Consider the following 26,615-nt stretch of genomic DNA (forward strand, 5'->3'; position numbering starts at 1 on the left):
GAAGAAGCGTTCCACAATATAAAATGGTGCAAGCTGTTCGAGATTCTGAAAAAAGTAGGGGTAAGCTATAGGGAGAGACGGGACATATACAATATGTACAACAACCAAGAGGGAATAATAAGAGTGGACGATCAAGAACGAAGTGCTCGTATTAAGAAGGGAGTAAGACAAGGCTGTAGCCTTTCGCCCCTACTCTTCAATCTGTACATCGAGGAAGCAATGATGGAAATAAAAGAAAGGTTCAGGAGTGGAATTAAAATACAAGGTGAAAGGAAATCATTGATACGATTCGCTGATGACATTGCTATCCTGAGTGAAAGTGAAGAAGAATTAAATAATCTGCTGAACGGAATGAACAGTCTAATGAGTACACAGTATGGTTTGAGAGTAAATCGGAGAAAGACGAAGGTAATGAGAAGTAGTAGAAATGAGAACAGCGAGAAACTTAACAACAGGATTGATGGTCATGAAGTCATTGAAGTTAAGGAATTCTGCTACCTAGGCAGTAAAATAACCAATGACGGACGGAGCAAGGAGGACATCAAAAGCAGACTCGCTATGACAAAAAAGGCATTTCTGGCCAAGAGAAGTCTACTAATATCAAATACCGGTCTTAATTTGAGGAAGAAATTTCTGAAGATGTACCTCTGGAGTACAGCATTGTATGGTAGTGAAACATGGACTGTGGGAAAACCGGAACAGAAGAGAATGGAAGCATTTGAGATGTGGTGTTATAGACGATTGTTGAAAATTAGGTGGACTGATAAGGTAAGGAATGAGGAGGTTATACGCAGAATCGGAGAGGAAAGGAATATGTGGAAAACACTGAAAAGGAGAAGGGACAGGACGATAGGACATCTGCTAAGACATGAGGGAAAGACTTCCATGGTACTAGAGGGAGCTGTAGAGGGCAAAAACTGTAGAGGAAGACAGAGATTGGAATATGTCAAGCAAATAATTGAGGACGTAGGTTGCAAGTGCTACTCTGAGATGAAGAAGTTAGCACAGGGGATGAATTCGTGGCGGGCAGCGTCAAACCAGTCAGTAGTCTGATGACTCAAAAAAAAAAAAAAAAAAAAAGGTTTGCCTTAGACATTGTAACTCTCTCAGAGAGCAAAGGACTTGGAAGAGGAGCTGAAGGAATGGACAGTGTCTTGAAAGGAGGATATAAGACTAACATCAACAAAAACAGATAATAATAATGGAATGTAATCAGATTAAACCAGGTGATACTAACAGAAATAGATTAGGAAACTTGGCACTTAAGGTAGTGGATGCGTTTTGTTGTTTGGGCAGCATGGGCAGTAAAGTAAATGATATTGGCAGAAGCACAATGGCTGTGAAATGTAGACTGGCTACGGCAAGAAAAGTGTTTCTGAAAAAGAGAAATTTCTTGATATCATGTATAGATTTAAACGTAAGGAAGTCTTTTCTGAAAGTATTTTTTATGGATTGTAGCCATGCATGCAAGAGAAACAAGGACGATAAACAGTTTAGACAAGAAGATAGCAGAAGCTCTTGATATATGGTGCTACAGAACAATGTTGAGAATAACTAATGAGGAGGTACTGAACAAAATGGGAGAGACAAGAAATTTGTGGCGCAGCTTGACCAAAACAAGGGATCGGTTGACAGGACAGTTCGGAGACATCAAGAGATGACCAGTTTAGTATCGGAGGGAAGTTTGGGAAGTAAAAATCGTAGAGGGAGGCAAAGAGATGAATGTAGTAAGGAGAAATAGAAATGTGTAGGTTGAAATAGCTATTCGGAGATGAAGAGGCTTGCAGAGCCTGGAGTAGCATGGAGAGCTGTATCTGCGCTCGCTGGTAATACAACGCGTTCTGTACTCTTCCCACGCGGCGCACGGTGTGACACCTGATGATGGGTCTATAAGAGTCCGAAAGCGGTCGTGTTCTAAATAAAAAGAATCTTACGACAAGACTGTTTGTATCATTAAAATAATTGAAGATCAGGTAGGTAATCTACACGACGATAAACGAACGGGTGTGCAGTATAAGATGTAAAATATCTAGGGGCTATTTAATCTATGCAGCAGAGTATTCCCCAGGGGAAGAGAGAATTAAGGAAGGTGGCGTGTTCTATGAAGGTCTACAGAACACCCTAGACAAGATTAATAACTGATGGAGAGCACAATGCAAGAATTCAGAAGATCAACGATAATACAAGAATCCAAATAAACGTAAATAATGAGAAAAGAACAAAGCACATTAACTTAGGAGCTCGACAAAGTTGCAGCCTTTCAAGAACTGCTCTTCAATATGCTGTCGAAGCTGTGCTGGAATGAGAAACGAAACTACAGAATTATGCATCCGTTTTTAACCACCAATATTGTATTTGCAAGTGATTAAGCTTTAATGTCGATCAGTGAAGATGAGATATAAAGAATTACGTATGAACTACAAAAAATATTTCCGATATATAACCCATCAGTGTCAATACAAAAAAAACAGAAGTCATGGCTTTCAGAGGGAATAAGCCAGTAAGGCCAAAAATAGTGAAGAGAGAGGGAGTGGGAGAAAAGAGGAAGTAGATAGATTTAAATTTTGAGGGACCATAGTACCTAAGGTACTGACGAGACCTAGACCAAAAAGAAAGAATTGGGAAGTTCAGTTGTGGAAACTGTACCATTATTAGGATAAATTAAGAAAGGAAATTTAGCTTAAATTTTAATAAGCTATTTCGGTACCAAAATAGCTGTAGGGCAATGAATCTTTCGTAATGGGAAAAAGGCAAAATCAGATTAAAGGTGAATTAAATGAAATTTCTCAGGATTATAACAGTATACAGAAAGTTAGATTATAAAAGAAATACAGATGTCCGGAAGGAACTGAAAATATTTTATATAATCGGAAAGTTTGATAAAAATAAGCAAAAGTGGATATCTCCACTGTTATGAATGGAGGAGACAAGATAACCACTACATTTTTAGCAGTATATTTCGCAAAGCTAAGAATAAATCGGAGGACGAGCAAAATAATGGATGTGGCAAGTTAAGTGGCAATGGGCCGACCAAAACACAACGCATGACAAAAGAGAAAGAAGAGGAAGATGCAGTTACGGAGAAATCTAATGTTGTGATACTATTGTATCTTTAAGAAGTTACGTAATCCTTCTTAGTCTGAAAAGACGAGATGGGCTAAACCTTACCGTACGTACTCCGACATAACTGGATATAGTAATCTATCTGCAAACACGAGTTTAGGGCGATCAAACATACTTTGGACGGATTAGAGTGAAAAGAAAGAAATATCTCAATGTCTCGTCGAGAGGAGCATTGTTAGAAATGAAGCACCATCTCAAGTGAACGCAGATAACACGCCTGTTCTTAACGAATTATTTTAAGCAACCATCTCGATTTCCACATAAAACTAGATTGTTTCACGAAGGTTCAAAATCTGTCTTTTTCACTTTTTTTCCTGAATACGAGTGTAGAACCTTATTCGCTGTGTCCTGCCGCTTCTACATTCGAATCTTGATTTACACTCTGCAAACCACTGTGAAGTGAGTGGCAAAGGACACGTCCCATTATACTCGTTATTACAGCTGTTTTCCCATTGTATTTAAGCATGGTGTCCGGGAAGAATGATTTGTTTCATTGCGTCCATGGGCGCTGTAATTGATCGAGTCTGGTCCTCACGATCCTACTGGATTGGTATGCACGGGGTTGTAGTATATTCTTAGTCATAATTAAAAGCTGTCTCTCGAAATTTTGGAAGTAGGCTTGTAAGGAGTAGGTTATGTCTACTTCCAGAGTATGCCAGTTCAGTTTCTTCACGACTCTTCCGCGGGTGAAGCAAACCTGCTACCATTCGTACTATCCTTCTCTGTGTAAGTTCAGTATCAGCTGCTATTCCAGGTTGGTACGGATCCCACACATATGAGCAGTTTCCCACTGTAGTTGTTCGAGTGATTTGTAAGCAATCTCCTGTGTTGACCAATAGCATTTCTCAAGTATTCTGCTTAACCGAACCGAGCGAAGAGGCGCAGAGGTTAGAACACTGGACTCGCATTCGGAAGAGTGACGGTTCAAACCCGCGACCTACCGTCCTGATTTAGGTTTTCCGTAATTTCCCTAAATAGCTTCAGGCGAAGGTCGAGATGGTTCCTTTAAAAGGGCACGGCCGACCTCCTTCCCCATCATTCGCTAACCCGATGTAACTGATGTCCTCGCCGTTTGGTCGCCTCCCCCAAATTAACCAACCAACCAACTAAATCAAAGTCTGGCCCCTGTTTACCCTCGACTTACCGAATGTGATCATTTCATTTCATGATATACAAGGTGTAACATCCAGGTATTTGTATGAGTTGACTGACCCCCAACTGTGACTCATTTATGTTACAATCACAGGATTCTTCTAACGACATTTGATAATTTTATTTATTTTGTCCATTTCAGTTGCATGAAAAGACAATTTTTGCTGCAGTGATTACCGATTTTGGGCTGACATATCCATTCTCCAACCACACACCTTATTATTAACAGCAACTAGTCGCACAATATGGTGCGAAAAGGCACGAACAACTTCTTTAAAAAAGTCAAACTATGAGCAACAAGCACTCTCATTGATAACGTTAGCATATGCGTCTACTGTTGCACCTGAATGACATCAGCAAGAAAGGATACTACATTTTTCGTATTGTGAAGTGTACAGTCTTACATTTCTGAACGTTTAAAGCAAGTTGCTGATCTATGAATCACTTCGAAATCTTATCAATATCTAAATGAATATTTATGCTGCTTCTTGCAGACTGTGCTTGACTGTTGATAATTGCACTATCTTCGAAAAGCTTTAGGTTACAATTAATACTGTCTGCAAGGTCATTCATACACAACATGAGCCCCAACACCCTTTTCTCGAACACACCGTAAGGTACTTCTACATCTGTCGACGACTCCCCATCCAAGCTAATTTCTACTATCTCCCTATCAAAACTTTTCAGTCCAGTCACAAACTTCATTTGCTACTTCGTACGTATGTTGTAAGAAGCGTAGATGGGGTGCTGCATTTGTCAACGGACCTTTGCCCGTTTGAAACCCCTTCCTATGGCGATAGGATCGTAACGCCGAACTAGCACATTCCCCATTCTAATAATACAGCTTCAATAAAGGCGCATTTTCAGGTAACGTCAATATGCTGCGACTGCTGGTGCATCTGATTCTCTTTTTTTTTTTTTTTTGGTCATCAGTCTACTGACTGGTTTGATGCGGCCCGCTATGAATTCCTTTCCTGTGCTAACCCCTTCATCTCAGAGTAGCACTTGCAACCTACGTCCTCAATTATTTGCTTGACGTATTCCAATCTCTGTCTTCCTCTACAGTTTTTGCCCTCTACAGCTGCCTCTAGTACCATGGAAGTCATTCTCTCATGTCTTAGCAGATGTCCTATCATCCTGTCCCTTCTCCTTTTCAGTGTTTTCCACATAATCCTTTCCTCTCCGATTCTGCGTAGAACCTCCTCGTTCCTTACCTTATCAGGCCACCTAATTTTCAACATTCGTCTATAGCACCACATCTCAAATGCTTCGATTCTCTTCTGTTCCGGTTTTCCCACAGTCCATGTTTCACTACCATACAATGCTGTACTCCAGACAAACATCCTCAGACATAGAATGAGATTTTCACTCTGCAGCGGAGTGTGCGCTGATATGAAACTTCCTGGCAGATTAAAACTGTGTGCCCGACCGAGACTCGAACTCGGGACCTTTGCCTTTCGCGGGCAAGTGCTCTACCAACTGAGCCACCGAAGCACGACTCACGGCCGGTACTCACAGCTTTACTTCTGCCAGTATCCGTCTCCTACCTTCCAAACTTTACAGAAGCTCTCCTGCGAACCTTGCAGAACTAGCACTCCTGAAAGAAAGGATACTGCGGAGACATGGCTTAGCCACAGCCTGAGGGATGTTTCCAGAATAGTTCGAGTCTCGGTCGGGCACACAGTTTTAATCTGCCAGGAAGTTTCATAACAGCGCACACTCCGCTGCAGAGTGAAAATCTCATTCTGGAAACATCCCTCAGGCTGTGGCTAAGCCATGTCTCCGCAGTATCCTTTCTTTCAGGAGTGCTAGTTCTGCAAGTTTCGCAGAAGAGCTTCTGTAAAGTTTGAAAGGTAGGAGACGGATACTGGCAGAAGTAAAGCTGTGAGTACCAGACGTGAGTCGTGCTTCGGTAGCTCAGTTGGTAGAGCACTTGCCCGCGAAAGGCAAAGGTCCCGAGTTCGAGTCTCGGTCGGGCACACAGTTTTAATCTGCCAGGAAGTTTCATATCAGCGCACACTCCGCTGCAGAGTGAAAATCTCATTCTGGAAACATCCCTCAGGCTGTGGCTAAACCATGACTCCGCAGTATCCTTTCTTTCAGGAGTGCTAGTTCTGCAAGTTTCGCAGAAGAGCTTCTGTAAAGTTTGGAAGGTAGGAGACGGATACTGGCACAAGTAAAGCTGTGAGTACCGGACGTGAGTCGTGCTTCGGTAGCTCAGTTGGTAGAGCACTTGCCCGCGAAAGGCAAAGGTCCCGAGTTCGAGTCTCGGTCGGGCACACAGTTTTAATCTGCCAGGAAGTTTCATATCAGCGCACACTCCGCTGCAGAGTGAAAATCTCATTCTGGAAACATCCCTCAGGCTGTGGCTAAACCATGACTCCGCAGTATCCTTTCTTTCAGGAGTGCTAGTTCTGCAAGTTTCGCAGAAGAGCTTCTGTAAAGTTTGAAAGGTAGGAGACGGATACTGGCACAAGTAAAGCTGTGAGTACCGGACGTGAGTCGTGCTTCGGTAGCTCAGTTGGTAGAGCACTTGCCCGCGAAAGGCAAAGGTCCCGAGTTCGAGTCTCGGTCGGGCACACAGTTTTAATCTGCCAGGAAGTTTCATATCAGCGCACACTCCGCTGCAGAGTGAAAATCTCATTCTGGAAACATCCCGCAGGCTGTGGCTAAGCCATGTCTCCGCAGTATCCTTTCTTTCAGGAGTGCTAGCTCTGCAAGTTTCGCAGAAGAGCTTCTGTAAAGTTTGGAAGGTAGGAGACGGATACTGGCAGAAGTAAAGCTGTGAGTACCGGACGTGAGTCGTGCTTCGGTAGCTCAGTTGGTAGAGCACTTGCCCGCGAAAGGCAAAGGTCCCGAGTTCGAGTCTCGGTCGGGCACACAGTTTTAATCTGCCAGGAAGTTTCATCCTCAGACATTTCTTCTTCTAATTAAGACCGGTATTTGATATTAGTAGACTTCTCTTGGCCGGAAATGCCTTTTTTGCTATAGCGAGTCTGCTTTTGATGTCCTCCTTGCTCCATCCGTCATTGGTTATTTTACTGCCTAGGTAGCAGAATTCCTTAACTTCGTTGACTTCGTTGACTTCGTGACCATCAATCCTGTTGTTAAGTTTCTCGCTGTTCTCATTTCTACTACTTCTCATTACCTTCGTCTTTCTCCGATTTACTCTCAAACCATACTGTGTACTCATTAGACTGTTCATTCCGTTCAGCAGATCATTTAATTCTTCTTCACTTTCACTCAGGATAGCAATGTCATCAGCGAATCGTATCAATGATTTCCTTTCACCTTGTATTTTAATTTCACTCCTGAACCTTTCTTTTATTTCCATCATTGCTTCCTCGATGTACAGATTGAAGAGTAGGGGCGAAAGGCTACAGCCTTGTGTTACTCCCTTCTTAATACGAGCACTTCGTTCTTGATCGTCCACTCTTATTATTCCCTCTTGGTTGTTGTACATATTGTATATGTCCCGTCTCTCCCTATAGCTTACCCCTACTTTTTTCAAAGTCTTGAACAGCTTGTACCATTTTATATAGTCGAACGCTTTTTCCAGGTCGACAAATCCTATGAACGTGTCTTGATTTTTCTTTAGCCTTGCTTCCATTATTAGCCGTAGCATCAGAATTGCCTCTCTCGTGCCTTTACTTTCCCTAAAGACAAACTGATCGTCACCTAGCGCATTCTCAATTTTCTTTTCCATTCTTCTGTATATTATTCTTGTAAGCATCCTCGATGCATGAGCTGTTAAGCTGATTGTGCGATAATTCTCGCACTTGTCAGCTCTTGCCGTCTTCGGAATTGTGTGGATAATGCTTTTCCGAAAGTCAGCTGGTATGTCGCCAGACTCATATATTCTACACACCAACGTGAGTAATCGTTTTGTTGCCACTGCCCCTAATGATTTTAGAAATTCTGATGGAATGTTATCTATCCCTTCTGCCTTATTTGACCGTAAGTCTTCCAAAGCTCTTTTAAATTCCGATTCTAATACTGGATCCCCTATCTCTTCTAAATCGACTCCTGTTTCTTTTTCTATCACATCAGACAAATCTTCACCCTCATAGAGGCTTTCAATGTATTCTTTCCATCTATCTGCTCTCTCCTCTGCATTTAACAGTGGAATTCCCGTTGCACTCTTAATGTTACCACCGTTGCTTTTAATGTCACCAAAGGTTGTATTGACTTTCCTGTATGCTGAGTCTGTCCTTCTGACAATCATATCTTTTTCGATGTCTTCTCTCATTATAGTTCCTTTTATACACGATTGTCATGCGCAGTCACTGACGTTTTGCTGTCCAGCGCCATCTGTCGGACATTTTGTGAACTTTGATTTTTTTTTTGTTCTAATTAACCCCATGTCATTCCAAGCATGTGTGTCAATTTTTACCTCTCTATCTAAATTATTCCGTGGTTTATTAAGTTTTCAAATTTATACTGACTTTTTGATCACCTGATAGATGTAGATGCAGATGCAGATGTAGATCGGCGTATTATTGCTGCCTGCGCTGTAATTTCCACTGAAATGCTAGATCGTATGCAGCACTCGTTGCGTGGCATACTACAAGCTTGTTTGACGCTAGTGGTGGTAATTTTGAGCACAAGCTTTGAGGATATATGGGTTCTTTACGTGTCAGACGCAACAGACATAGCGTATTCACATCTCTTTGTCTTTCGTTTGTCCTAGGCAACGTCCCTTTCAACAACACAGCACCTCCGGAGCCTTAACATCTGTGTAGGGTTCCAAATATGCGCTCATTGGAAATTCATATTCTTTTTGTGCTACAGCATGTAACATACAATTGTCAGTATTTACAACTCTCAAAGTATGATATTTCAATTACACTAGACTCCTGGAACACACGCCACTGTAGTTCTAATTTTGTCTGATCCTGGTACTGTCGACAGGCAGTCTTCTATTGAAATATTTTTAGCTCTTTTAGATAAAATACACAATTGAAACTCTTAACACTCTGTGTATGGGCTGCCTAGGCGGGCACTGCCTATCATTCCTATCTGTGAAATCCGCATATCAATGGCGCCTTTCACTATCGAGATATTTGCAGTACACGTTTCTGATGATCCACCTGTATTAGCGCGTTTCAGCATAGTATAAACGCAGTCCAGCCAAAACTACTAGAAAATTATTTTCGTTTCTTGAAGACAGTCTGACAGTACCATAAACAGCTCCCTTCAAGCAGATTACTGGGAACACACACACAAAACACAAGGTACAAAGTAGTACAACTATGAGGCAAAGCGAGAGTAGTCTATCACCCGAGCTGAAAATAAAAGTTTAATATATGACATATGCAATATAAGGAGAAAGGAAGATACGCGAAACGGGAACGACGGTAAAGGAATGTATTAAAGAGCAGTAAGGCCACATGCGTTAAAACGAAGTGTGAAATCTGTGGTAGTGAAACATCACGAGAATTGTGGCCAAGACACTGATTTCAACAGCGTATGTGTGCTGGCCAAGGTTTATAGACAGTGAGGATTCATGGAAGAGATATCAGCAACGAATGTAACTTCAGTAGAAAGGACGGTTACAGGAGTCCAGCTTCGGTGTGTAAGGAATACAAACAACGGCCACCTCTGCAGCACGACAATAATATTTTGATAAATATTTCCCCTCTCTTGCTCTGTCTTTTTCGCTTTCTGTCTAATGACGTAGGGCCACTACTAATGCAGCGAAGAATTTCACCGAATAACCCCACTTCATACGCTGTGTGTGTGTGTGTATGTGTGTGTGTTAAAGGTATTCCTACTGATGACTCAGGACAACGTACTGAAGAAATAATATCAGTATTTACTTCATTGGCAGACTAATAATTACAGGTATTTGGAGTAGTATATTTTCCGATTGACTAGTATCTCCAAGCACATGTAGCACAAGAAAACTATTAATATTTATTTTCCCCTGGGTAGCAAGTCAGGTACTGAAGGGTGTTGATATGGACGCACAATGGATAATCGATACTAACCGGTGTGTTCCACTTCACGGCCCAGCTACGGCCTTGCAGAGAAAACCAGGTAATAATTTTGATTCGTATTTGCAGGATGACTGTTATACATACAGAGAAAAACTAATATATTGATATGGTTTCATACACACATCAAAAAATGTTTTCCAACACTCCAGTTCACAGAACTCCTGAAGATAGACGTTGACTGTGGATATTGTATCATAGACACATTCCCTTTGACTGTTCAGAGATGTTACTAAACTAGCCCAAAGGTATAAACAACCATGCATTAGCAGCGCATATTAGACGGAGGGGGTCCGACAGCCGATCAGTTCCAATCGTTCCACCAGCAAGGAGCTACACGTCTCGTGTTGTCGGTAGTTCTACCGTGCCTAGACGGTCAATACCGCGGTTAGATCACGTCTGCATTGTTACTTTTAGGAAGGGCTCTCAACAAGGGAAATGTCCAGGCTTCTCGGAGTGAACCAAAGAAATGTTGTTCGGACATGGAGGAGAAATAGAGAGACAGTAACTGTTGATGACTTGCCTCGCTCACGCCGCCCAAGGGCTACTACTGCAGTGGATGACCGCTACCTCCGGATTATGTCTCGGAGGAACCCTGATAGCAACGCCACCATGTTGAATAATATTTTTATTGCAGTCGCTGGACGTCGTGTTAGGACTCAAACTGTGCGCAATAAGCTGCGTGATGTGCAACTTCACTCCCAGCGTCCATGGCGAGGTCCATCTGTGCAACCACGACACCATCCAACGCGGTACAGATTGGTCCAACAACATGCCGAATGGACCGCTCTCTTCACCTATTAGTGTCGCATATGCCTTCAACCAGACAATCGTCGGAGACGTGTTTGAGGGCAACCCAGTCAAGCTGAACGCCTTAGACACACTCCCCAGCGACTGCAGCAAGGTTCTATCGAACATGCCTGGGATGGATTGAAAAGGGCTGCTTATGGACGACGTGACCCACCAACCACTCTGAGGGATCTACACCGAATCGCCGTTAAGGACTGGGACAGTGTGGACAAACAGTGCCTTGATGAAGTTGTGGATAGTATGTCACGACCAATACAGGCATGTATCAATGCAAGTGGACTTGCTTCTGGGTATCAGAGGTACCGGTACGTACAGTAATCTGGAGTACCATCCATGAATGTGTCGTTGTATGATGGTACAACATGCAACGTCTGGTTTTAATCAGCAATAAAATGGGCGGAAACGATGTTTATGTTGATCTCTATTCCAATGTTCTGTACAGGTTCCGGAACTCTCGGAAGATTAGAAGCCGTGGTGAAAGAGATCAGTGCGTGGGACCGTGTGTCTTCCTATTGGCTGTTGAAACCACTGGCAGCGGTAGGCTCTGACGAGCATAAGTAAGTGCAACGTGTTCCCGGCGCTATGGTGGTGTGTGATAAGTTGAGTACTGTTTTTAAGTTGTTTTTCAAGTTCTAGTGAAGTGTATGAGTTTTTTGACCAGTGGTTTTGTTGGGGTCTTCCAACCACAGTTTTGGTTTGCCTGTGCGCGGTAATGTGGTAATTGCTTCTTGGTCGGGCCGTTTCATTCACACCTCGATTTGGTGATTTTGGGTCGGTGTTGCGTGTCTCTGTGGTTCGGAGTCTGTGCAGGCACAGCCCTTGCTTCTGGTTTTGGGCAACTCGGGGAGGTGGTGGCTTGTAATGGAAGTTTTGGGGCTGATATGCTGTGGCCCTGTAGACCACCAATAACTATTCCGCCTATTGTGGTTAGGGCACCTTTACATTTGTCACCCCCTCACCGAGCTAAGGAAAATTGTTTTTGGGAACTGTCTTTAATGTGGAGGTTTGTGTGCTGGCTTATTCACATTTATCTTGTAACAACTGGCAGGTATAATATAAGTTATTTAATTGGCAAGAGACAACTATTTTAACTTCAGTGCAAACTAGCTACTTAAAGGTTTTTTAATATATGAAATAGTTTTTTAAAAAATGCCAGACTTAAAAAAAGGTATCGTTAGCAGTGTGTGTTGTCACCAGCACTTACTTCCACGATAACGTTTTGGAATAACATGTGTACTTGAATTGTTGTTTGTGAACCGCCCTAATTGACGGTTCAAGGCGTAAGATTTTCTCCCCTCAGGGAATAGGTGTTGTGCTGTCCTCATCATTTCACCCTATTGTCGATGCGCAGGTCGCCGAATGTGGAGTCGCACTCAATAAGACTTGCACTTGGCGGCCGAACTTCCGTCTGAAAACTCTCGGCAACTGACCCATACGATCATTTCCATTTTTCCATTCCCAGTGATAACGCATAAATTGGAACCATCTCACTAGATGTGATAGCTGTGGTCTGTTGGGTATAGCGCTAGACTCCGGCCTCGCCGAGGTATTCATTTTGCCAATTTTCTGTTTGAAACGAAAAAGAAAGTGAACTATGTTTGTGATGTAACATCGAAAAAACTTCATTTCCACTTATTCCTGAAAATACCTTCGAAATTATGAAACAGTCGTAGAAAGAAATACGCATATTTTATAAATGTATAGGTCCAGCATCCAAATTTTGTGTAAACGTCTCTATGGAAATGCGTCTTATAGCTCTATATATGGCTAGTGTTTTCGCCTACAGCCGTTTGCGCTTCGCAGTTGAAAGCTGCCAATAGGGCTGCCAAGTGTCAGGGGCTTCCTTAAACTGACCTGACTGCAGAAGTGTCTTAGCAGTAAAGAATAAATGTACTAAAATTCATGCATGAAACCATATTTTTTCACGCCTGACAGTGCTTATGACTGCATGTCGTCTGAACTGTGTCTGGTACCATGACATAATTTTGTTTGTGAATTTAGCGACGTATGTCGACACTGTTTGCAAAATTTATTTTGAACACAGTTAGTAACACAGAAGTAACATTGTTAAACATCTTGCATGATGCGGCAGTTTCTCACTTATCTCAGTGTTTATGACGTCATATCTCCTGATACATGCATCATACAGTTATGAAATTTTGTAGGTAAATTCAGTAGAATATATAGATACTGTATACAAAATGTGTTGCAAAAGGGCTAATAGTGACGAAGTAATAAATTTAAACATCATGCAAAATGCGGCAGTTTGTCACGTATGTCATTCTTTATAACGTCGTATCTCCTTAACTATGATAGACAGTAGATACTTACCCACACAGCAATTGTTGCCTGACTAAGGATATGTGAACCAAGTTTGGTTTAGAAGGAAATGTTTAACGTATAAAAATACACATATATACCTCATTTTGATAATATGTATTGATTAAGTTGCGTTATGTTGAGTGTAGATCGAATAGATTTTCATTGGTAGTTTTTAATTTACATTTACTATATTTTAAAATACCAGCATTGGCATAGAATCATACAGCATCGGAGACTGGTTGCTACCAAATTATTTTACTACATATAAATGAAATGTTAAAATAAATAGTAATGTATGATATAAATATTGTTTCTAAACCTCAAAACATCCAACAGAAAATGAGTGTGTGTTGTAATATCGTCACATCTAAGGATGCTCTAAAAATATAAGAAAGGTGCAATTTGCCACACAATTGCAGACAGTGCTCCTTAATGAACGTCAGATTATCAGAGGGAGCAGACAATGGCCTTATCAGACAGACAGAGATGAGAGTATGGGAGTTCAAGTGAGACACTTTCTGAATCCATAACTCACGTCCTTGTGGAAGTTCTAAAGACGCTGTTGTCCGATACTGAGGTAGTGGGATATCGTTGAAAGACGTATTCACAGGAGAATGCTTCATGTATAAATGTGTAGTGTGCAGAGAGACGTTGCCTAACGTGTTATTTTTCATCAACAAAAACACATACTCTCTGCTCAAAACAGAAGCTGACCAGTCGAACGCATCGTACATGACGTCTTATCTTTATTGTAGGTACTAGATGAAACAGATAGTTTTCAGTTAATTCCCTATTTAATCTTCAGTTATGGCATTTTCTGTTTGATACTTAAGCTTGTAAAGTTGTGCTAAAGACGTACAAAAAGAGGCTGACAGTTGTGGAATACGCATTTGTATGAAATTTTCCACAGTTGTTCATACTCAGCAATCGAAATCTTTTTCGGCTTCCATTTCGACAAACGTTTCAGAAACGAAGATGCTAGTTTTCTCTATTACATAAAACATAATTACTATAAGCTGTTCCAGTTTCTAGTCGGCGATCCACAGCATGATGTGTTCACCATTAACCCTCTCAACAATCTCGTCGTCATGTCGCAGTCGTTATGATCAAATGTTACACCGATATCAAATTTTTGTCTTTGAATATCTGTGAGAAATTTCAGCTAAATGTGTGGCCAACCCAGCCAGCGCACAAAGATTGTAGCCCAAAATTGTTCAACTAAACTACAATGTATGCAGGAATAGCAACCAAAATACACTCCTGGAAATGGAAAAAAGAACACATTGACACCGGTGTGTCAGACCCACCATACTTGCTCCGGACACTGCGAGAGGGCTGTACAAGCAATGATCACACGCACGGCACAGCGGACACACCAGGAACCGCGGTGTTGGCCGTCGAATGGCGCTAGCTGCGCAGCATTTGTGCACCTCCGCCATCAGTGTCAGCCAGTTTGCCGTGGCATACGGAGTTCCATCGCAGTCTTTAACACTGGTAGCATGCCGCGACAGCGTGGACGTGAACCGTATGTGCAGTTGACGGACTTTGAGCGAGGGCGTATAGTGAGCATGCGGGAGGCCGGGTGGACGTACCACCGAATTGCTCAACACGTGGGGCGTGAGGTCTCCACAGTACATCGATGTTGTCGCCAGTGGTCGGCGGAAGGTGCACGTGCCCGCCGACCTGGGACCGGACCGCAGCGACGCACGGATGCACACCAAGACCGTAGGATCCTACGCAGTGCCGTAGGGGACCGCACCGCCACTTCCCAGCAAACTAGGGACACTGTTCCTCCTTGGGTATCGGCGAGGACCATTCGCAACCGTCTCCATGAAGCTGGGCTACGGTCCCGCACACCGTTAGGCCGTCTTCCGCTCACGCCCCAACATCGTGCAGCCCGCCTCCAGTGGTGTCGCGACAGGCGTGAATGGAGGGACGAATGGAGACGTGTCGTCTTCAGCGATGAGAGTCGCTTCTGCCTTGGTGCCAATGATGGTCGTATGCGTGTTTGGCGCCGTGCAGGTGAGCGCCACAGTCAGGACTGCATACGACCGAGGCACACAGGGGCAACACCCGGCATCTTGGTGTGGGGAGCGATCTCCTACACTGGCCGTACACCTCTGGTGATCGTCGAAGGGACACTGAATAGTGCACGGTACATCCAAACCGTCATCGAACACATCGTTCTACCATTCCTAGACCGGCAAGGGAACTTGCTGTTCCAAGTCCGCATATATCCCGTGCCACCCAACGTGCTCTAGAAGGTGTAAGTCAACTACCCTGGCCAGCAAGATCTCCGGATCTGTCCCCCATTGAGCATGTTTGGGACTGGATGAAGCGTCATCTCACGCGGTCTGCACGTCCAGCACGAACGCAGGTCCAACTGAGGCGCCAGGTGGAAATGGCATGGCAAGCCGTTCCACAGGACTACATCCAGCATCTCTACGATCGTCTCCATGGGAGAATAGCAGCCAGCATTGCTGCGAAAGGTGGATATACACTGTACTAGTGCCGACATTGTGCATGTTCTGTTGCCTGTGTCTATGTGCCTGTGGTTCTGTCAGTGTGATCATGTGATGTATCTGACCCCAGGAATGTGTCAATAAAGTTTCCCCTTCCTGGGACAATGATTTCACGGTGTTCTTATTTCAATTTCCAGGAGTGTACTTTGTGTACCATAAAGAAACGAAAGATAAGATTTATAGGATGAGGAGCGTGTCTAACTATAAATCCAACACATGCGCTAACACTCAAAGAGAACAGCTACAGTTTACCACTCAATATCACGAAGTTCTTACAGAAAAGATACACACATAACGGATAACACTTCAGAAACATTGATCGCTTCCGTAAACTATCAATCTAAGGCAGGAAACTGACAATCACTGACTGCACTCACATGGTCAATGAAAGAAAATCATCTACAAGAGTATCTCAACATCCTACGGTAAACTTTCCAGAATACTGGCTAAACATATAACAGTGTCCGTGAGGCATAAATTTCTAGAATTTAAGCAATGATAACCGAAGTATTAAGTCAACAACTTAGCTAGAGAGCTGCTTTACTACCCGTGATGAAAAACACTAAAAATCAGCACGAAAGCACTTTCTAAATGATTTAAAAACAAGTCCTACATTAATCCATATTCAGGCCGCACCTTGAGACACTCTCAGAAGTGACCAGCTTGTACAGGCTTCCCACACAATGCATATGCCTTCACTCAAGTGGTATGTCCAAGTCTACTCTCTTCGGCACCAATCGTTCGATAGACCTTGCTGACATTCCGATAGCACCTCGTTCCTAACGGCTTTTGCTTCACATGGTAATTTCCGCGCTATTAATAGCAAATAGTAACCTCAGCTCAGCGCAGTACCAAGATGACAGCAGGCAAAAGAACCTCATATTGACGTGTTGTGTACTAAAACCTTGAATATGCAAATGATTAGTGTTTCTGTGCTACTGTAGACAATATATCGAAGTAACGTCTCAACATGTTATTGTTGCGGTCTTCAGTCCAGAGACTGGTTTGCGCAGCTCACCACGCTACTCTATCCTGTGCAAGACCCTTCATCTCCAAATAATTATCGCAACATACATCTTTCTGTATCTGAACACTGTATTCATCTCTTGGGCTCCCTCTACGATTTTTGCCCACCAAAATTTCCTCCAATACTAAATTGGTCACCTCTTGATGTCTCAGTATGTGTCCTATCAACCGATCCCTTTCCTTTGGTCAAATTCTGCGACAAATTTTCTCTCTTCCCGATTCTATTCAGTACCTCATCATTAATTACGTGATATACTCATCTATTTCTCAGTAGTCTTTTGTGGCACCACATTTCAAAAGCTTCTGTTCTCTCCTAGTCTAATCTGCTAATCATCTTTGTTTCACTTGCATACATCGCTACACTCCACACACGTACTATCAGACAAGACTTCATTACATTTAAATCTACACTTGACGTTAAGAAATTTTGCTGCCCAGATCTCTCATCCACTACCTCAAGTGCCTCGTTTCCTAATCTAATTCCCTCAGCATCACCTGAGTTAATCCGACAATATTCTGTTATTCTTGTTTTGCTTTTTTTCATGTTCATCTTATATCCTCCTTTCAATACACTGTCCATTCCCTTCAAGTGCACTTCCAAGTCCACTGCTGTCTCTGACAGAGTTACAGTGTAAGAGGGAAGCTTTAAAGTTTTTATTCTGTCCCCCTTGACTTTAACTTCTACTCTTAATATTTATTGTGTTTACTTTAGTTACACGAATTCTTTACAGACGAATGGAAAAACTAGTAGAAGCCGACCTCAGGGAAGATCAGTTTGGATTCCGTAGAAACACTGGAACACGTGAGGCAATACTGACCTTACGACTTATCTTAGAAGAAAGATTAAGGAAAGGCAAACCTACGTTTCTACCATTTGTAGACTTAGAGAAAGCTTTTGTCAATGTTGACCGGAATACTCTCTTTCAAATTCTAAAGGTGGCAGGGGTAAAATACAGGGAGCGAAAGGCTATTTACAATTTGTGCAGAAACCAGATGGCAGTTATAAGAGTCGAGGGACTTGAAAGGGAAGCAGTGGTTGGGAAGGGAGTGAGACAGGGTTGTAGCCTCTCCCCGATGTTATTTAATCTGTATATTGAGCAAGTGGTAAAGGAAACAAAAGAAAAATTCGGAGTAGGTATTAAAATCCATGGAGAAGAAATAAAAACTTTGAGGTTTGCCGATGACATTGTAATTCTGTCAGAGACAGCAAAGGACTTGGAAGAGCAGTTGAACGGAATGGACAGTGTCTTGAAAGTAGGGTATTAGATGAACATCAACAAAAGCACATCGAGGATAATGGAATGTAGTCGAATTAAGTCGGGTGATGCTGAGGGAATTAGATTAGTTAGTGAGACACTTAAAGTAGTAAAGGAGTTTTGATATTTGGGGAGCAAAATAACTGATGATGGTCGAAGTAGAGAGGATATAAAATGTAGACTGGCAATGGCAAGGAAAGCGTTTCTGAAGAAGAGAAATTTGTTAACATCGAGTCTAGATTTAAGTGCCAGGAAGTCATTTCTGAAAGTATTTGTATGGAGTGTAGCCATGTATGGAAGTGAAACATGGACAATAAATAGTTTGGACAAGAAGAGAATAGAATCTTTCGAAATGTGGTGCTACAGAAGAATGCTGAAGATTAGATGGGTAGATTACATAACTAATGAGGAAGTATTGAATAGAATTGGGGAGAAGAGAAGTTTGTGGCACAACTTGACCAGAAGAAGGGATCGGTTGGTAGGACATGTTCTGAAGCATCAAGGGGTCACCAATTTCGTATTGGAGGGCAGCGTGGAGGGTAAAAATCGTAGAGGGAGACCAAGAGATGACTACACTAAGCAGATTCAGAAGGATGTAGGTTGCAGTAGGGACTGGGAGATGAAGATGCTTGCACAGGGTAGAGTAGCATGGAGAGCTGCATCAAACCAGTCTCAGGACTGAAGACCGCAACAACAACAACAAATTTAGTGCTAGCTTAATATACAGATTGATTAACATCAAGGATAGGGTACAACCGTGTCTCACTCTCGTCTCAGGCACTGCTTCCCTTTCATGCCCCCAACCCCCCACCCCCTGACGATTATTACATTCTTGTTGATGTCAGCAGATATTTCGCCTGTCTTACACATTTTTCTCACCACATGGAAGATTTTGCCTTGACTGGCTCTCCCAAGATATCAGTAGCTCTAATGGAATGTTGTCTACTCCCGCGGCCTTGTTCCGACATAAGACATTTAGTGCTGAGTCACTTTCCTCACACGGTATCATGTGTCTCTCCTCATCTTCATCTACGTCCTCTTCCATTTCCTCTTCCATTTCCCTTGTACAGATCCTCTCTATATACTCTTTCCGTCTTTCTGCTTTCCCATTCTTGGTTTACCATCTGAGCTCTTGATATTCATACGGGTGATTCTCTTTCCTCCAAAGGTGTCTTCAATTTTCCTGTAAGTAACATCCGTCTTAACCCTAGTGATATGGGCTTCTACATCCTTACATTTGCTCTCTACCCATTCCCGTTTAATCATTTTGCACTTCTTGTCGATCTCATTTTTAGACGTTTGTATTGCTTTCCGCATGCTTCACTTATTGCATTCTTATATTTTCTCCTTTCATAGATTAAATTCAATATCTCTTATGTTGTCCAAGAATCTCTATTAGCCCTCACCTTCTTACCTACTTGATCCTCTGCTGCCTTCATTATTTCATCTCTCAAAGCTACCCATCCTTCTGCTGCGTTACCTTCCCCTGTTCTTGTCAATCGTTCCCTACTGCTCCCTCTGAAACTCTCTATAACCTCTGGTTCTTTCAGTTTATCCAGGTCCATCTCCTAAAAATTTCTGCCTCTTTGCAGTTTCTTCGGTTTCAATATGCTGTTCATAACCAATAAACTGTGGTCAGAGTCCACATCTGCCCCTGGAAATATCTTACAATTTAAAAGCTGGTTCCGAAATGTCAGTCTTACCATTATATAATCACTCTGAAACCTTCCGGTGTCTCTAGGTTTCTTCGTCATATGCAATCTCCTTCTATGTTTCTTAAATCAAGTATTAGCTGTGATTAAATTTTGCCCTGTGCAAAACTTTACCTGGCGGCTTCCTCCTCCCCCCCCCCCCCCCAGGCCATATTCAAATACTACTTTTTCTTCTCTTCGTTTTGCTACTATCGAATACCAGTCCTCCACGAGTATTTAATTTTCGTCTCCCTTAACGATCTGAATAATTTCTTTTATCTCATTATACGTTACCTCAATCTCCTCCTCATCTATGGAGGTAGTTGGCATATAAACATGTACTACTTTGGAAGGTGTGTGCTTCGTGTCTATCTTGGCCACACTGCGTTCACTACACTGGTCATTGTACTTATCCGCGTTAATACACTCCTGGAAATGGAAAAAAAGAACACATTGACACCGATGTGTCAGACCCACCATACTTGCTCCGGACACTGCGAGAGGGCTGTACAAGCAATGATCACACGCACGGCACAGCGCACACATTAGGAACCGCGGTGTTAGCCGTCGAATGGCGCTAGCTGCGCAGCATTTGTGCACCGCCGCCGTCAGTGTCAGCCAGGTTGCCGTGGCGTACGGAGTTCCATCATAGCCTTTAACACTGGTAGCATGCCGCGACAGCGTGGACGTGAACCGTATGTGCAGTTGACGGACTTTGAGCGAGGGCGTATAGTGGGCATGCGGGAGGCCGGGTGGACGTACCGCCGAATTGCTCAACACGTGGGGCATGAGGTCTCCACAGTACATCGATGTTGTCGCCAGTGGTCGGCGGAAGGTGCACGTGCCCGTCGACCTGGGACCAGACCGCAGCGACGCACGGATGCACGCCAAGACCGTAGGATCCTACGCAGTGCTGTAGGGGACCGCACCACCACTTCCCAGCAAATTAGGGACACTGTTGCTCCTGGGGTATCGGCGAGGACCATTCGCAACCGTCTCCATTAAGCTGGGCTACGGTCCCGCACACCTTTAGGCCGTCTTCCGCTCACGCCCCAACATCGTGCAGCCCGCCTCCAGTGGTGTCGCGACAGGCGTGAATGGAGGGACGAATGGAGACGTGTCGTCTTCAGCGATGAGAGTCGCTTTTGCCTTGGTGCCAATGGTGGTCGTATACGTGTTTGGCGCCGCGCAGGTGAGCGCCACAATCAGGACTGCATACGACCGAGGCACACAGGGCCAACACCCGGCATCATGGTGTGGGGAGCGATCTCCTACACTGGCCGTACACCTCTGGTGATCGTCAAGGGGACACTGAATAGTGCACGGTACATCCAAACCGTCATCGAACCCATCGTTCTACCATTCCTAGACCGGCAAGGAAACTTGCTGTTCCAACAGGACAATGCACGTCCGCATGTATCCCGTGCCACCCAACGTGCTCTAGAAGGTGGAAGTCAACTACCCTCCGGATCTGTCCCCCATTGAGCATGTTTGGGACTGGATGAAGCGTCGTCTCACGCGGTCTGCACGTCCAGCACGACCGCTGGTCCAACTGAGGCGCCAGGTGGAAATGGCATGGCAAGCCGTTCCACAGGACTACATCCAGCATCTCTACGATCGTCTCCATGGGAGAATAGCAGCCTGCATTGCTGCGAAGGATGGATATGCACTGTACTAGTGCCGACATTGTGCATGCTCTGTTGCCTGTATCTATGTGCCTGTGGTTCTGTCAGTGTGATCATGTGATGTATCTGACCCCAGGAATGTGTCAATAAAGTTTCCCCTTCCTGGGACAATGAATTCACGGTGTTCTTATTTCAATTTCCAGGAGTGTATGAAAACAAATTCAAATCTTTCTCCTTCAGAACTCATATTCAGTAGAGTAATTTCTGTTATTGGAACGTGAAAAAGGTCGTGGGTAGGAATTAATAACTCACATACATTCATTTGAAGAAAATATCCACTTATAAATGTTCAGCATGCAGCCGTATTCTCAAATTAATTTGGAATGGCTCGTTCCACTTCATTAAGATTTATCGAGCAAAATGATTTATGGAAAGTGAAACTAATGAACATATAATGCAATATTATGGGGCTTCTGCACACGAATTTCCGTAACAACATGTGGCTGCAGCATGCATTCGATGCCTGTGTATTATACATACTGCATGACAAGCGGTAGCCCAATAGTCTCTCTTATGAGCCGAATTTTATGTACTATTTCTCCAGTTTGAGCATGACACTGTTGACTTTGAATTGAGAATAATCAGTTAAATGTGAAACTAACATCTCTTTGGAACGAAAATTGTACAAACAGCGCTCACACACTTCAGATGAACAATAATGAGCAGTGATGCTATTGTTAGCCTTAGAAAGGTTCTTTATGCAACAGAAATGGGAATTTTTTAATATGATAATTAACATAATAACATGTTTCTTACATTTATGCTGCCTTGAGCACAGAATGGAACCACTGTAAACTCATTTTATTTTCTCTTGTCACTCCCACACATGCTCAGAGTATTGTGTACCATACACTTTAACAGATAAATTTTCTTAGTTCTTTCCAAGTGCTTGATTATGATCCAGTTCAGTAGGAAATGATATGTTCACAAAGTTTTATGCATCTGAATATCGAGTGCAATTAGGCACACGATTCACATGGTTATTTTCAGAGAAAAAAACGGCTATTAATGACCACTTAACGCAATGATCTTTGTTGTTCACATCAACATGTGTCACGACATATTTTTTTGCAGTCACTTTTCGTAATGTCCGTGAATTGCTGAACAAAATTCTTCATCTGCATTCACGTTATGTAAAGTTACATAATTTCTTTTAACAGCCAACTGGTTGATCCTGGAAAGCTTCCTGTTTTTTAAAAATAATCAGTGTGCTACATTTGCTGCATACCATTTACTGATGTCACGAGACAGGAATAAAATAAAATACAACAACCGCAGAGATGCGTTTTTGGCAGTTAAATAGATTTCGCTAACCTCAGCTGACTTGGGAAGAATGAATTTAGAAATAAGGCAGACATTTTTCTTAAATGAGTGATTTAGCTCACACACTGTGTTGGTGAAAATAGAGTGACAAGCAGCAAGCCATTGTTTGGGATCCTTAAACCAGTCATGAGAAGCTACAGTACATATTTGGCTTAAAACTTGTATCTGCACAAACCTCTTCAAGGGTAGCATCACGGATTTTAACATACTTTGTAGATGGTTCACTCGCTATTTATATTTATTCTCTGAAGACTCTCTCTCTCTCTCTCTCTCTCTCTCTCTCTCTCTCTCTCTCTCTCTCTCACACACACACACACACACACACACACACATATATATATATATATATATATATATATATATATATATATATATATATATGTGTGTGTGTGTGTGTGTGTGTGTGTGTGTGTGTGTGTGTGTGTTCGACAAGGAGATGGACTGTCCCCAATTCTCTTTATCTTGGTTTTAAATTTGAGATAAAATAGTAAAAAAATAGGAAAGTACACTAAAAAACAGAGGCACAAAGGGTATAAGCATTGGCCAAGGAAAGAACAAATTTGAAGTGAAATGTTTAGCCTTTGCGGATGATATGGCATTGATAACTGAAAACCGAACAGACGCAACACTTATGCTTGATCTGTTACACGAAATTGCTGAAAAGACTGGGCTAAAAATATCCTATGAAAAAACTGAGTATATAGAACACAAACATAATAGAGAAAAGTTTATGAAAACAAAGTATGGAAAAATTAAAACAGTTGATATATTCAAATACCTTGTTGGAGTGTATCCAAGACAATGGACTGGATAACACAACAAATAATAAAAGAATAAAAAAGTTAGAATTTGCATATAAATTTACACAAAACTACTACAATAAGAAATCAATATCCATACAAGCGAAGATTAGACATTATAATTCAGTTATTAGGACAGAAGCAATGTATGGATCAGAGTGCCTAACACTGAATAAGAAAGGTGAATTAAGAGAACTAGAAAAAAGAGAGAGAAAAGTGCTAAGAAAAATAGTAGTTCCTGAGAAAAACAGGGAAAATAGGTGGATTAAAAGGAGAAATGAAGACCTATAAAAAAATTCAAAAAATATCACAGATAAAATGAGGAAGAGGCAGCTAAAATTTTACGGACATTTAAAAAGAATGTAAGAAATACGGATTATAAATAAAATTTTTAATTATGTTAGTAAGCTGAAAAAAAACTGTAGGATGGATAGAAGCAGTAAAGAAAGACGCCAACAAAACAGGTGTTACAGAAGCAATAATACGTGACAGGAATCACTTTAGGCAACTTATAGAAAACGCAAACTATGAAGAAGATGAGCCAAAAGCTCGACCCAAGATAGTGTGGACAAATGAGCAGAGACGAGCAGTTAGCGAGAAAATGAAGAAGTACTGGGAAGAACGGAAGGAAAAGGAACACAATAAGTCTTAAGTTGTATGCGGTCTATAGCTGGCCAAATTGGATCTCGTTACGTATGAAATACAGTTATAAGTATTTGGGTGTACTGCCTTTAGGTGGGAACACGGACCCTACTCAGTGATGTATATGACCGTTGAACGTGCTGACCAGTGCTTAGACATACATGGTGCTGTTGTACCGAACGACGTCATCTGGAACGCTGCATTATATTTTCGTATGAGCCGTAATAAATGTCTCGACTGTGACCTGTCCCCTTGTATCAGTGCTGATAATTCGGCTGGTGGAGGACTAGGTGTGGCCATTTCGTCAACATATTCCAGATGATTCGGCAGGAAACCGGTTCTCTCCGCAATATGAACACAGAGCCGACATATCACCAACACAAATAGTTGATATTTCTGCATATGTCTCGTGAAGTATGTAGTGGTAACCTCTGCCTAATGATGTCTTGCTTCTTCGTGGCGTGTCCCTTGCTTTAGTAATGTCTCCGCGGCTGATCACATCTGTCCATAACGTCGTTCCATGTCCTTAGGACTTTCCTCTGCGCGTAATATGTTTTTGCGTTGTTTCGCGCAGGGACACACGTAACCCACTGGCGTAAGCTTTCGTCTCGGCATTTCGCACTCGTGTACGTCATGTATGTTGCAGTAGAGGGGTCGCGAAGGGTGTTCAGGCCCAGTGTTGGGACGTCTCAATGCCGTTCAGCCAGGTCGCAAAGTGGACTATGTCGTCCTTGCCAGATACGTAATTACTTAAGTATAATGGGGATGGAAACATAGCAATACTGAAGAATGGTATACAAACAGTCGACTATATTCGTCGTCACTAGTGGCCGCATATGACGCACTGCAAAGATTTAAAAGCACAGATGAGTGTTGAGAATCAAACGATTGCAGTAGAGAGAAAGCAGATCGTGGACATACGACGTCATGTATTTCCATATTTCGAACGTAATGTTACGTATATCACTTTTTCACACTAGAGAAGCCCAGTATCCTATTCATCAGTTGACCTATATAGCTTAACTGAAGGATAGGATACTAGTGTTAATGAAAGCAAGAAAGTGACATACGTTAACATTGGCATGGAGTATCTGAGCAGTCATATATACCTATTTCACATATTTCGGTTTCTTCGCTTTCGCTAGTAGAAGTATCGGCTGAAGAACAGGATACTATCACTAGCGAAGGCGAAAAAACAGCGAAAAACGTAAAATTTGTATCCTGTACTTCATTTGACCTAGCTAGGTCACCTAAATAATATCAGGTAGAGGATGCCAGTGTTACGTACCACATTTTTTTTCCTTTTACTAGTACTAGTATCCTATTCCTTAGCTGACCTACATAGAACAAGAAAAGATTCAATAGTAGAGGAAATAGCAGGTGGAATGACTCACTATCAGACAAAGATATAATTCAAAGCATGTACGCAAATGATTTAAAATTACCACAAGCGACAAAAGCGTACTCAATGTCTGTTTCGTAATAACACATTTACTGATTTCTGTTTACGATTATGCTGTGTCGCTACGGGAAGTAACCGATTTATTATTCATGGCTCGAAAACAAACATATTAATAGTTATGTCCAACAAATGAGATCATTGGTCAAAGCCGAAGGATTGGATCCTATTATTCAGTTGACCCAAAAAACATGGTATTTCACACTCGGTGAATAAAATGGTGCATACCTGTGCTAACATCCTGGCGTACGTCCAGGGACCCCACGACACAGGGCACATTCCGGGTGTGTAATACAAATGGATGCAGCGAGCTTGCTGTGATATAAACATCACCGTAACCTCGGAAACGACACATTGTTGTCTGCGGAAGGACGACAATGGATTGCCATAGGCAGGGGGCGGAGTGGGGGAGGCAATAATCCGCATTTGGTGGTTTCCCTCTCTGATTGCACCTACAGAGCAAGTCGATAATGCAGCTCAATACTAGTACGTTTCCTACACAACACATCTGTTGTGCATGGCAGCCTAAAAAGTAGAGGCTTAAGAAGACGTCGTACGCCTGCATCTCCATAATTATTAGAGCTAGAGTGTTAAAAATACCCCATTGTAGGTCCTGATTTGTGAGCCAAATCTGGTCCAGTTTTGTCAGTTTCCTGGGAGGAATTCCCGGACATGCATTCCGGTATTGTAAAGTATGCTGTTTATCTATAGCTGTGCATCTGCACCCATACCACTCAGTGTCTGGCTTTGTGCTTAACGCTTATGAAGTCAAATCTCCTGAACTATTTGTCGTACCAACGTGTAATTT

At 42.5% G+C, this 26,615-nt stretch overlaps 1 non-coding gene across 1 annotated transcript; it reads right to left on the reverse strand.

Moving 5' to 3' along the window:
* Nucleotides 1-5,695: 5,695 nt before the first annotated feature.
* Trnas-cga (transfer RNA serine (anticodon CGA)) lies at nucleotides 5,696-5,770 on the reverse strand. The gene has a single exon. It is a non-coding gene; the product is annotated as a tRNA-Ser (tRNA).
* Between the last annotated feature and the right edge of the window lie 20,845 nt (nucleotides 5,771-26,615).

This window comes from Schistocerca gregaria, chromosome 8 (genome assembly GCF_023897955.1).
Source record: "Schistocerca gregaria isolate iqSchGreg1 chromosome 8, iqSchGreg1.2, whole genome shotgun sequence".
In the NCBI taxonomy this organism is placed as follows: domain Eukaryota; kingdom Metazoa; phylum Arthropoda; class Insecta; order Orthoptera; family Acrididae; genus Schistocerca; species Schistocerca gregaria.